Source organism: Eschrichtius robustus, chromosome 10, assembly GCF_028021215.1.
Source record: "Eschrichtius robustus isolate mEscRob2 chromosome 10, mEscRob2.pri, whole genome shotgun sequence".
Lineage (NCBI taxonomy): Eukaryota > Metazoa > Chordata > Mammalia > Artiodactyla > Eschrichtiidae > Eschrichtius > Eschrichtius robustus.
Window position 1 is genome coordinate 6,228,304 of NC_090833.1, and position 14,290 is coordinate 6,242,593.

The 14,290-nt window shown below is 49.4% G+C and overlaps 1 protein-coding gene across 1 annotated transcript in view; it reads right to left on the reverse strand.

Moving 5' to 3' along the window:
- GPR107 (G protein-coupled receptor 107) overlaps window positions 1-14,290 on the reverse strand; it is a 74,753-nt gene that overhangs the window by 19,873 nt on the left and 40,590 nt on the right. The window lies entirely within an intron of this gene.

The window sequence follows — 14,290 nt, forward strand, 5'->3', positions numbered from 1 at the left end:
TCCCTGCAGGAGGCAAATTAATTTTGCTTAATAACATTTAATTACCGGTTCCCTTTAGGAATGGAACTGTGGGTGGTGAAGGAGCGATTTCCTTCTGTCTCCCTCCTCTGGCTCATGATTAGTCGGGGGGCAGTCAAGCTTAGGATTCCCGGAATCCTGAATTAATCTTCAAGGTGATTATCAACTAACAGTATCTGCAAGAATCCGCTCTGAGAAACTGCGTGTGTCAATGACAGAAGGTTCAGAAAATCTGAGAAATTCTAACTCTCCAAATTGAGAGGCTATAATACCCACATATAGAGCTGTGATGGACTCGTGCGCTCAAGTAACACCTGAAGAAGCTAAATGAAGTAGGCAGATCAGTAAAAGCTTTCTTATCTAGCAACCCCTCTGGTGGTCTTGCTATTTTTTAAATTAAATCTCTCCGGTTCTCAGTCCTTCTTCATCTACTCTGACTCTGGGCCAGGCCCCGGGATGCAGCAGTGACCACGGCGCCTGCCCCAGGGGCGGCTGCCATCCCTTAGGGAAGGAGAGGCACTGGATCACCGGCCAGCCACTCACAATGCTAAGCGCACAGAGTACTGGGCGGTGCGGGTGTGGGGTCAGGTTCTCCTCCCCGCCTGGGGGTCAGGAGAGGCTTCACGAGGTCAAGATGTTAAAACTGAGAGGTGTCGGATAACTACGTCCCCAGATTTCAAACTCTGCACGTTGGCATGAACCAGCGTTCCCTCTGTGTTCCTCTTTGCGTGCGAGTCTCTGCTCACACTGGCGGCGGTCAACGACATGGCCAGCTGCTCCTGCACTCTGTCTGCCCCTTAAAACCAGGTGGCCTACGAGAACTGGGCCCCTTCCAAACAAGCAAATCGGTCTTGAATTTGGACGTTCAATCCTCTTCTTTGTGAATAACTGACAAAGAACAGCACCAACAATCAGACCATTTAAACAATAAAAATGCTTTACAAGTCTCTGCTGAATTTTGCTTGCTGAAATAAATCCTGGCAAATGAATCTCCTGCCTTTGCTTCAACAAGGAACATCAGCCCGACAGAGAGAAGCGGCATGTTTCTATTCCTGGATTTCAAGGTGCTGTGCTGGGATATGCATGGTTGCCATGGCCACGCCCAATGAAGGGCTCCCAACTCAGACTAAGGGGATAGGGAGGAAGGACAGGATTCCCAAAGGAGGTGGTGTCCAAGCAGAGGCCTGACCGGGGCTCAGGAGGGAGCGAGAGTGGAGAGGCCGAGCGGAGAGAACGTTTGGGAAGAGCAGATACCAAGGTCTGGAGGTGCTGGTATCACGTCTCGGTGCAGAGAAAGCAGCTCAGCGCGACTGGACTGCGGAGAGGCCAGGGACCCGGCCGGGCTGAGGACAAAGCCCCAAACTGAGTCAGACGCAGACCACGAGCTGCACTCCCCGTTGGTGCCAAGGCCCCAGGGAGCCTCTGAAGCGTCTCAAGCAGGGCAAAGCCTGAATCACATCTACATTTTGGAATAATCTCCCTGGAGAAAAGATGGAAGAGTCAGGAATAAGAGCCCAGGGACTTCCCTGGCGGTCCAGTGGTTAGGACTCGGCGCTTTCACTGCTGAGGGCCCGGGCTCAATCCCTGGTCGGGGAACTAAGCGCGGCCACGAGAAAAAAAAAAGAAGAAGAAGAATGACAGCCCCACTGAAGTCAAAAACCTTGAATTTGTGGAGGTTCCTCTAAGAAGTGGCGAGGGATCTGTCAGGGCAGAGCAGTGGCGGGCCAGGGAACAAGGTGGATCCTGTCTTAGTGGCTGGGGGAGAGGTGGGATGAAGGTGAGGGTACCAGAGAGAATTCTTCAGGTGAAGTCTGAGCCCCGCGCCATCACAGGAAAGCAAATCAGGGGCAGAGGGAGGGCTGACTGAGAGGAAGCAGAGGGGTCAGGTCACCGCAGGTCTCCATGGGGTCAGAGGAAGCGGGGGAGGCACTGCCTCTCCCATCCCCCTGCGATCCGCACCACCACGGCTGCCTGTCAGACACTCCGAGAAGTCAGGCAGGCCAGGAAGCAGTCAAATAATGAGCCTGCACACGCACGTCCAGGCAACACGAGGCAACGTCAGCACGGGCACCGATGCTGTGCCATCCCAGGACACGTGCTAGAACGGATAAACGGACCTTGGGGACAACCGGTGTTGACTCTTAAGAAATGCAGCGGCCATGAAGAACCTAGTGGCAAGACGGGAATAAAGACACAGACCAACTAGAGAATGGACTTGAGGATATGGGGAGGGGGTGGGGTGAGATGTGACAGGGTAAGAGAGTGTCATGGACATATATACACTACCAAATGTAAAATAGATAGCTAGTGGGAAGCAGCCGCATAGCACAGGGAGATCAGCTCGGTGCTTTGTGACCACCTAGAGGGGTGGGATGGGGAGGGTGGGAGGGAGGGAGATGCAAGAGGGAAGAGATATGGGAACATATTGTATGTGTATAACTGATTCACTTTGTTATAAAGCAGAAGCTAACACACCATTGTAAGGCAATTATCCTTCAATAAAGATGTTTAAAAAAAAAAAAAAAAAAAAGAAATGCAGCCACAATACGCAGAGCTCAGGGTTGATCCCGAAACCCACCAGTCACGACAGACATCATTTCCAGTCACAAGACAGACATCTGTTTGCAAATCTGCTGCTCGTGGGATCAGGCTCCCGGGTCCCACATGGGTGTTCTAGTCACAGCCAAGGCTGTGAAGGCAGGAAGCAAGCTCACTTATTGTTGTAACAGCGTAGGCCCTGCACATTTGAACATCTTGGGTTCTAATTCCGACTGTGCTGCTTACTAGCTGTGTGACCTCAGATAATTCACCTAACTTCTCTGAGCCTCAGTTCCTTCATCTGTAAAACAAGAATAACACCACCTACCACTAGGGTTGGTTGGAGGGACTGATTGACACCGTACATGGAAAACAAACAGCACACAGCAAGCACTGGATGACCGTCTGATGTTACAGCATTAGGACTGTATCAGGATTACAGCTGATCCTTGAACAACACGGATTTGAACTGCTCAGGTCCACCCTTCCGTGGATTTTTTTTTCCCAACGGTAAATACTATAGTACTAGGGGACCCGTGGTTTGTGGAATGCAGATACGGAAGAACAGCGGTGGCTGTAAGTTATACTCAGATTTTCGACTGCGCAGAGGGTTCGACTGCCCCCAGCCCCGCGTTGTTCAAGGGTCAACTGTTTATAGTTTTCCGATACCAAATGCGTTGCGGTGGCCGCCACATCTGGCAGGAGTCCAGGCTCTGGTAAGTGAAACGGGACCAAGTGGTGGCCCCGGGCTCTCCTGGAAGCAGGGCTGCTGCGTGCACACGCTGAGTCAGCACGCTGAGCAGGGGAGGACCAGCGCCGAGGGTGCAGCCTCACCAGCGTGCGGCAATGGGCAGTGATGCAGCACGCCGCAGCCTGGAATCCCAAGCCTCCCCCTGCGTTTCTTCCAAAAAAGCCTTCCCTGCAGTTAAGAACGCTGACAGCCTGCAGCTTACTGGACCACGGCAGGGCTGGCCTCCCACGGGAGTGAAGGCTCACCAAGTCTGGGCTGGCTATTTCTGATCCCACCACGAGGAACAGCAAATATGGTAGAAGAACGAGCAAGATGAGAGGAAAAACACCTCGGACAGGAGCCAGGAGACCTGAATTCTGGTCGCTGCACCATCGTAACTCAGTGTGCCCTAGCCTGGCCTGCCACTTCCTTCTCTGGGCATCAGTCTCCTTTAGAGGAGAACGTCTTCATGGTGGGTTAGAATTTCTTGATGGCAGTGGCTCTTAACCGGGTGAGCACCGGAATCATCTGGAGAGCTTTATTTAAGGCTAGATGCCCAGGTTGCCCCTGATTCTTCTGCAACTGGGCCTGGCTATAAGGATTTTGAAAAGCCTCCCAGGGAACGGGGAAGGGCAGGGAGTGGGGGCAGGGAGGGAGCAGGTCCACCTGCTTCAGGAGCTCCTACAAGGCTGACCTCTTGTGGATTCCTCTTCCTCCCACTCACTCTCAGGAAAACAGCCATGACTCTGGATTTTGGCAAGTGCTTTTTACTGATGAGAACAGAACAAGTGCCCAATGAGAACAGAACAAGGGCCCGCGAGGCAGGAAGAACGCAGGTTCTCATATACTTAACAAGTCGGTTCTCTGACGCAGTAGCAAAAGAGCAAACGCACCCGATCTAGAGGAAACACCACACCTTCCCTAGACTTTCACCTTTCCTCTTTACACCAGTGGGTAACTAAACAGGCTGGCAAGAAGGCAGGTCACCCCCTTCCTCCCCAGTGGTCTTCCCTGGGTGGTCTCGGAACCGTGACAACGAAAAGAACAATAGTGCTGGTGGTCACATCTACTGAGTGGTAACCATGCACCAGGCACCAGCCTGGGCACCCCTCATGCTTCATCTCATGTAATCCTCCCAACAGCCTCTATGAGGGAAGAGGCATTGTTACCACTGCCTCACAGATGAAGGACTCAGGCCTGAAGAAGTTTAGTAAATTACCAAGGTCACATGGCTTGCAAGTGGGGAGGCCAGTGCTCAAACCCAAGTCCCTCCCTCCAAGGACCAAGCTTTTAACACCTACACTTCGTGCTAAGAGAAAGGCAATTCATGGCTTCGTAATCCACTGGCAGCTCAGGGGTGTGATGGTGGCTCAGAGTGTGGGCAATGCCCAGGAGCTGCCAGCAATCCAGTACTGAGGAGTCAATACTGGATGATCCGCGGGACACACAGAGGCAAAGGCCCACGACAGCCACTTAAAGGGTGAAAAATTTCCAAAACAATCCTTCCCTGGGTGCAAGGAAAGCCTCGGGGCTTGAAAACATCCTCACCTACCCATCACCTTTTTCTCCTGCTTCCTCCCTGCCACGCTTCAGAGGGAATTTTGAGTCAGGCACAAAAATTAAAGAAACGAGTGTGATGGCAAAGCCTGGACGGCAGGAGACTCACTCTGACTCACTCTCAGTAGTACCATTTCCACAACCTGCTTCAGCCTCGGGCTCAGGCCCACTCTGTACGGGGGAAAGGGCTGCTCCCCCTGTTCACGGTCAAGCACAGACCTGAAAGCCAGGCCACACACTGACCTGGGACCCCACTGTTCTGAAAGGGTCCTTTCTGGGGAGTGATCAGCTCATGGGGTGCCCTCTGGCCTCCATTAAGAAGAGATTCCACTAACGCATCTCGCAGAGAAGGTATCAGGAGCAAGTACGGGAAGGGTGCGCTAATACAAGAAGAACTACTTAGAGAATGAAATTCTTTGACATTCAAACTGTTGAGGGTTGTGTGAAAAGTGGTTCAAAATACATTTCCAATACATATTAAATCAATGACCCAGGAGTGGTCAAAAGTCACTGAACTGAACAGTTAATGACTGTGCATCTTACTGTAAGCAAAATTTTATCTTAAATGACTAATAAAAAGAAAGAAACAAGAATGGCCCAAGAGAGCGGCTGATGGCCATCCCACACGAGGAAAGTAATTCTATGAAGACTTTCACTGTCAAGTCAAGCAAGTTTCTGCCTTTCACTTCCCTTATACTCTAGAACCACACCAAAGGCCCTGCTAGAGGAGGGGTCCTCAGGGCCAAGCTGATCTCAGACTCTGCTCCTGTCAGCCCCTCCCATCACGTCCCGTCTCTGGAAGTTCGCAATGAGCTGAGCTGAGCAGAGTGTCTGGGACTCCCCCAGCCCCAGGGCCGCCCACTGCACAGATTCAGTCCGCGGCGGTGAGGAAGACAGTCAGACATCCCACTGCTTGAAGACACAGCTGGTTAACAGCAGACAGCACCTTCTCAATAAGAGAACCGGACCTCCCTGAGTACTGCAGTGATGGAGAAGCGCTGGTTTCAACTGTGTCTGTCTCAAGACTCTCAGAGTCAAATGCGTGCTGACACCCCTAGACAGAGAACCACGCCCGGAGCCAAGGTAAGCCGCCAACCCAGATTACTGACCAGGCCCGCGGGGTGGCCGAGGGAGGGACCCCTCAGGCAGTTAGGTTCCCAATGTTTTAAAGGCCTAATAAAAAACTGGTAATGTGGGCTTCCCTAGTGGCGCAGTGGTCGAGAATCTGCCTGCCGATGCAGGGGACATGGGTTCGAGCCCTGGTCTGGGAAGATCCCGCATGCCCGGAGCGGCTAGGCCCGTGAGCCACAGTTGCTGAGCCTGCGCGTCTGGAGCCTGTGCTCCGCAACAGGAGAGGCCGCGATAGTGAGAGGCCCGCGCACCGCGATGAAGAGTGGCCCCCGCTTGCCGCAACTGGAGAAAGCCCTCGCACAGAAACGAAGACCCAACACAGCCAAAAATAAATAAATAAATAAATTAAAAAAAAAAAAAAAACTGGTAATGTGACCACGATGAGGCTGGTTCTCAGCCCGAGAACATGAGAGGCCCTTTTGCTTTTGGTTGTAGATTATACGAACTCAGGGTGGTATCACTGGCTAAATGATTATTTCAGAATGTTGATCAGAAGCTGTGATTAGGTTCACGACATTGAAGGAATTTTGTGTGATCTGTGGAGGGAAAGTAATGAGATGAGGTTTTGGTGTTTAAAGAAATTAAAAATCACTGGGCTTCCCTGGTGGCGCAGTTGTTAAGAATCCGCCTGCCAATGCAGGGGACATGGGTTCGAGCCCTGGTCCAGGAAGATCCCACATGCCGCAGAGCAACTAAGCCCGTGTGCCACAACTACTGAGCCTGCACTCTAGAGTCTGTGAGCCACAACTACTGAGCCCGCGTGCCACAATTACTGAAACCCACGCGCCTAGAGCCCGTGCTCCACTACAAGAGAAGCCACCGCAATGAGAAGCCCACGCACCGCAACAAAGAGTAGCCCCCGCTCGCCGCAACTAGAGAAAGCCCACGTGAGGCAACGAACACCCAATGCAGCCAAAAATAAATAAATAAATAAATTTATTTTTTTTAAAAAAATTAAAAATCACTGTATTAAGCCAGTCTCATAAAATACACTTTTTTCTCTCATTCTCTCTTCATGACAGTCTACTTAGCTATGGTTTTCACCCTTCCTAGGGTCACAGACTTGTTTGAAAATTTGCTGAAGGCCACGCACCCCCTCGCCGCGCCTGAAGTGCCCGGTGGCACACGCCAGGGTAAGGCACTCACGGATGCCATGGGAAGAACATCAGAGTCAGAGGGTCGCCACACACTTCAGTGAAGTGGCCCTGAGCACAGGACAGAATCCTTCTGAGAGCTCAACATATGCCCCCTCACCTCATGCCTTAAGAGAGGCAGGAGCTTTATGAGTACTTCTATCACACTGCCGGAGAGAAAGCGTTCTGCCTGCGAACGCTCCACCCTTCTGGCGCCGAGGACTGTTACAGTGCTCCCGTGGCGTGCGTCAGATTGCTGGCACACAGGTGCATTTACAAGTACGTGCTCTAGCTACACGCGGACAAAAGGAGGCATGAACATCTTCTGAGGGAGCAGATAAAGGGAATCTCATCTCTTCTGCCTCTTCTCTCTTATCATCAGGAAACAGCGCTCCAGAGCCAGGAGCCCAACAGACTGCCCTCCACAGCGGGGGCAGACACTCGCAGACGGCAGTTCTGGAGGAAATCAGCCTTGCCCAGGCCGCACCCCGTCCTAGAGCACCGCCCGCAACCCCCACCTCCAGCCCCAGCCCCAGCCCCACGCCGAGGAGGTGGAATCACGCCAGATGTGCAGCCGGGAGGCTCCGCCTTCTCCTGCCCTCCTCCTTCCCCTCCAGGCTTTTGACCCAGAGTCTCCAAGTTTAACCCAATCACGGTCCTCAGTGCCTAGCGCATCAGCGCATCTGGGGCCACCTTAGTCTCCACTTGGAAAGTGAAAAAAAGTTTGGACAAACCTAGAGTTATAACCAGGAACTGAGGAAGAGGTGCTTATTCACATGGGCCAGGCGGAAGGGCACAACCCAAAGCCCCGCTGGTAAACAGAGGAGATCCATGTGAAAAGCCATCTTGCTAGTTAAAGAAAAGCACCAATTCCCATTAGAGTAACAGGTCAGGTAAAATATCAGAGCAGATGAAGATGCAAAAGCTGCTGTTCCAATCAAACAACAAAGAACACAGTTCTGGATACAAAAGTTGGAGTTCGGCAAATACTTAAAGGCAGTGATTTCTTACATCTATGTGAGCTTAATAGTTTTCAAAGTGCTCACTATAGAGTGAAGTCAGTCAACAGCACTACATTGTAGGTACGGTTTTTAAAATGGTATCTCTTAAATGTCTACAACAGCCAGGAGCCGGCAAACTGTTTCTATACAGGCCTGGAGAGCAGGCGTCTAGGCCTTGTGGGCCGGGGATCTCTGCCACAGCCCCTCAACTCTGCCACCTCAGCGCAAAAGCAGCCACAAACCACAGGCATACACACTGCACAGCTGTGTTCCAATAAGACTTTATCTATAAAAACAGACAGAGGGTATTTCTCTTCCTTTCTCATCAGTGGGTTTTTCATTAGGCCTGTTTATATGAACATATCCAAATAAAACATTTTTCCCCCCCGTGAGTTGCCCAGAATGAACAGACATCTTAAATAGTCATAGAATATGGCCAAGTAAGTCTGAAGCGGGCTCCGTAGGCACAGGAGAAGAGAGCCAGGCAGGCTTGCACTCCCCCCATGGTCATTGTGACCACCAAAGACTCAAGAAGGCTTGTCCCTAACACACGTTTCTCAAACTTTCAGTCTCAGGACCCCTTCACGCTTTTAAAAACTTACTGAGGACCCCAAAGAGCTTTTGTTAATGTGGGTGGAGTCTACCAATACTTACCGTATTAGAAACGGAAACAAATTCCAAAAACATTTAATAATTCATTTAAAAGTAACAAAAATAATCCATTACATGTTAATATAAACAATGTTTTCCTTATTAAAAAATAACTTTCAAAAAAATTTCATGAGAAGAGTGAAACTGTTTTCCATTTTTGTAAATCCCTTTAACGTCTAGCTTAATAGAACACAACTGGATTCTTGTATTTGCTTCTGCCTTCAAATCTGGAGTGAGGGAGTGTTTTGGTCGAAGTCTACGAAGAAAATAGGGCCTAATCAGATGTCGGCCTTCTCAGAGAACTGTGAACAGTCGTCTTTGATTCTGCATTAAAGCTTGACAAATGGTAGCTTCTTAAAGATAGGTGAGGTGGGGAATCCGAAACTGTAGCAATGAACTTTCTTTTCTTTTTTAGATTACTGTTTTTTTAATTAAAAAAATTTTTTTAAAAAAAAATTTTTGGCTGCATTGGGTCTTTGTTGCTGCACATGGGCTTTCTCTAGCTGTGGCGAGCGGGGTCACGGGCTTCTCAATGCGGTGGCCTCTCTTGCTGTGGAGCACAGGCTCTAGGTGCACAGGCTTCAGTAGCTGCAGCACACGGGCTCAGTAGTTGCGGCACGTGGGCTCAGTAGTTGCGGCGCACGGGCTTCAGCAGTTGTGGCTCGCAGGCTCCGGAGCACAGGCTCGGTAGTTGTGGCACACGGGCTTCGCTGCTCCGCGGCATGTGGGATCTTCGCGGGCCAGGGATCGGACCCATGTCCCCTGCATTGGCAGGCGGATTCTTAACCACTCTGCCACCAGGGAAGTCCCTGTAGCAATGAACTTTCGCACTCTGTCACAGTAAAATCCACTGGTCCATCTTACACTCTGAATGGATCTTTTATTCATGCATGACTGTGTAACATGCACTGATCAGGTAGAAAATAGTGTTTCACTGAGTTAAGCAGATCTCTGAAATACTGAAATTTTATCATAAAATATTTTTAAAGTCACGTTTGTTTAATATCACCCCTGCTCACGTCAGATGTCTGTTAAGAACTGGGAAGCCGTCAAGCTTACAGTGGTAGATTATAAGTTTTCCTAAATTAAAATCTGTGCTTTCAAGTGAAAATCAGATCACTGACAACAAATATTTTTAATTGTTTTCCTGAAGTGACACATTCACTTCGTTCATTTTCAGGAAAATGTTTGTTAAAAGCCCAGGTCTGAGTAAACATAGTTCGACTGTCATCATTCTTTCAAATAAAAACAGTGTCCCGAGAGAAAGCAGCTAGTTCAGCTCACAACTCAAACAACTGCACACGTGCTTTTCCTCAAGATGACCACCACACCCCGGTACAATGCAGAAGTGCTTCCTGGGTACTTCCCATTCCACACAGAATGGTAAAAGACATATATTCAAGGGTTGAGACTTAATAACATTAGTGCTTTCTCCTAATTCATCAAGGTCATTCTTAAGTGAAGTGAGCCTTTTTCACCCCCAGGAAGTAGATGGCAATGAAGAATGCAGTGGCCACTAACAGTTTGGTGCCACCGTCCTGAATCATGCTAAGGCGCCAGCTGTTTTACCCACCTCTGCTTCTGCACCATCAGTGCAAACATGAACAGCAAAGAAGGCTGATAAAGTCTTACTATGAAACAAGTTCTGATCCCGAGGAGCCTCTTGAGAACGGCTGCCCTCTCAGGGCCACAGCTACTTTCAGAACGTAGCGGCAGCTGGGAATGAAGCCTTTCCTCCACAACCTCTTCAACCAGCCAATCACCATTTGTTTAAGTGCTTTTGAAGCTCACGTGAAAGCTAAGGTTCCGAAGAATGCTTCCGCTGAAATTTCCTCAGAAACAAAAGGGGAAAAAAGAAGATGCTGCGAAGCAGAGACTGTTAATTAGATGTATGGTGTGTCTCCCCAGTCCAGTCCTCTGAGGTAACGACACCGGAGACAGAGAAGGGAACAAGGGTGCAGGCTCAAAGGCAGAAAGAGCCAGTGACCCCTGGCAGGCAAAACACAGCGCAGCAGAGCTGGGCGCGCCTGTGAAGACTCAACGAAGCCTCCTCGCAGAGGCTGTGGCACGGCAGTGACACTAAATGACAGAGCACCTGAGAGAAGCCACCACGTGTGACAGAAGAGACAAAGACACGATTAAGGACGGTGGGCAGCTTCGCCCTTAATGTTTCCCTTTATACTTTCTCAGCTTCTGTCAAAAGGAATCTAGACACAAAGAAGTAAACAAATCCAAACCCACATTCTTTGAAAGCAACATGCCCCCAGATAGCTGGAACACTCCTCCCACTCATTACCTATGAAATTACCCACTCCTATAAAAACTGACAACCCCGTACCCTGGTGCCGCTCTCGCCTTCTGAGATGGCCCACACTCTGTGGAGTGTGTTTCTCCCTAAATAAATCCACTTCTTACCCATCAAAAAAGAAAAAAGAAAAGAAAAGAAAGCAATATGAATCCCACGTGCAGGGAGAAAAACTACAAACAGCCTTTCCCCCACTTGCAATCAGTCAGCCTAGACTGCACTTAAACTGACATTCTTAAGCCCAAGTCGCGGTCAAGGTCACGTAATGAGTCAGTGGAATAATGAGACTAAGAATAAGAACCAAAGTGTCAGGCTCCATCCAGCCAAAAGCTTCCAAATCCAGTAGGAGACTTTATTGCCCACGGCCTCTGCTCTGTCAGCTGCCTCCAGGATGGGCTAGATCTCAGGCAGGGAGAACTGAGGAGCAGAGCGGGTCAACCGCAACATTCCAGAGCCAGCAGGCGGCGGGCAATGCGCTCACTCAGGCTCTCCCGTGCTGCCTCACCTCTGTCCTGGGGTGGCCGAGCAGGGCATGGCCGCTCAGCAGCCATGCCCGAGGATGGTGTGCCAGCACAGCGTGCTGTCCCTGAGTTCTCTGCAGGGGAGACTTCAACCGTGGGGACATGGCCCTGTTTCTGGAAGGGTCACAAGCATAACCATTCTTCAAAGTTCAGAGTGAAATATGCATTTGTGGATTAGCTCCAAAGCACCCCACAACCTAAATCAGTTCAGTGAAAGAACACGAATCAAGAAGACACCCCTATTCTAATCAACTCTGTCCCTCTTTCAAAGGGCTTGTGATATCTGCTGATGAGAAATGGGTGCTTTCTTAATGGTATGTCCCCGAGAATGGTGGAACGAAAGCCCTGGTGTGCCTGCATGACTTCCCGTTTTCATATTCGCTCTCTGCTGAAGAGGTCCCATGCTGTCACCTGGTGGAAAAAACAAGAAACTGCCTTGTATGCCCCAGGGGATGACAAAAGCGTTCCTGTTCCATAAAGTTTCTCTTTACTACAGATGCTGGGGGACAACTGTGACCCCCCATCTTGGGCTTCACTTGCTGTGTTGTCCACCGCAGGCAGGACACTTTACTAACATCCTCAGCCAACAATCAATGTCTCAGGGAATAAATGGTCACAGAGACAGTTAATTACCACAGTCGCCCCCAAGCCCTCTCTAAAAGCAAAGCGGAGAAGGCAGAGAGGTGTCAGAGGATCAGAACAATGGAGAAGGGGAGAAGGGAGTGGTGAGGAAGGAATAGAGGAATTCACAAAGGGGTAAGGATGAAGCCAAGAAGAAAAGTACAGATAGGACTTCTCTGGTGGTCCAGTGGTTAAGAATCCACCTTCCAATGCAGGGTACGCGGGTTCGATCCCTGGTCGGGGAACTAAGATCTCATATGCCGCAGGGCAACTAAGCCTGCACGCCGCAACTACTGAGCCCGCGCGTCACAACTAGAGAGCCCAAGTGCCGCAACTACCATGGGACAACGAAGCCTGCACGCCGCAACTACTGAGCCTGCGTGCTCTGGAGCCCACGCACCACAACTAGAGAGAAACCCACGCGCCGCAACACAGACCTGACGCAGCCAAATAAATAAATTAATAAAAAAAAGAAAAGTACAGATAAAACTTATCAACTGGAAAACATTACCCTTGGGAGTTTTAGACATTTTCAGTCAAATAGTCAGTAAAATGAACCCAGAACTACTGAAGTGTAAAAAGATGAAAAAGTTAAAATGTCTCATTTCAATATAGTAAGGTAAGAGAAAGACCTATTCATTAAGTTACAGAAATAATAAAACCAACTTTTTATATAACATGCATAGAAGAAGGAAAAAAAAAAAAAAAAAAAAGGCAAGAATATGCCCAAACAATAAGTTCCCAGAAGGTGGGGTTTTTATTTCCTGTTTGTGGCAGCGTGCTTTATCAAGATTCTAATTCATGGTTTATTTTTTGCAGCTTTCCTTTACCCCACTCCAAGAAGGCAGAACGGCTCTCTGAGATCCGTGGCTCAGAAAGCCAGGCTAAAAGCAAAAGATTTCTGCAGACCACGTTCCAGCTTAAACTCACTGAAAAGAATCTACCCCAGAGGGCATTCCAGAGGGAGAAGGGAATCCAGGGCCTTTGAAGGAAGAGAGAAAAAAACAAAAAAAAAAGCTATTTCCTGGGACTAGAAAGAGAGTTGGCACACTCTGCAAGTGGGGCCTTATGGCCCCCTGGGAAGCTGGGGGCACCTTGGGAGCCTGGAATCTGAGTACCAGGGCTCCCAGCCTGGCATGACCCTCACACACCAGCCTTCTCACAGCAAGAGCGCTTCACAGACCCAGAAAGCAGGAATCCCAACAGGAACTACTGTGGGCCCCAAACTGGAGATACCCCAGCGAGCACTGTGCTCTCGGTAAGAACGCCGGGATCGTGCCTGACACTGGCGTGTAGTCTTGAAGTCAGGTTAATTCAATTTAAAGAAAATCATGTGATGTTAATTGTATAGCAAATGTGAAGGAAGATGTGTACCTACTATCTATTTTCCAAAATTTCCAAAATGAATCTACATTACTTTTACAATCAGAAAACAGGTCAGCAACAAAATTTTATTTAACAAGAACAAATGAATAATCTGCCTTAAAGAACATTACTACCAGCACTGCGTGTGGGATTTCATGGATCCAGAGGCCGACGGGACCTTTGAGAGAGCATGGCTCCTCAACCCGCTGTGGCCTGAAATCCCCACGTGGCCCACGGCAGCCTGTAGTCGTGGACATTATTCAGATAAGCCCAGAAATGCAAAACATTTTCTCTGTGGTTTCTTTTCAGACTTAGGAGGCATGGTTCAAAAATCAAGAAGATGCAAAAGGGTTATAATGGCACAACCATTTAAAAATCAGAGAGTTTCAGAGGTTCTTTCTGGCATGAGTCTCTTTTTAAATTAATACTGACACAACTATTTTGAAAGCGTGTTAAATCAGCAGGAAGGGATGCTTCACACATAGCCATTCCCAATCCATAATACCTCCTGTTCTCACAGTGAAGTGTAATCTGGTCCTTCCAAGACAACATTTTCTCCTCCTGACTCAGTTCTGAGAAGGTGAAGATCCCATTCACGAGTGGAGATAAGCAGTCACCCCCAGGCCTTACACAACTGCTCTCGGTAATGCTCCCCACCTGCCTCACCACCAAACCACCTGGGGCTGCTCTTACAAAGCCCCTAGGGCTCTCCCTTGGGC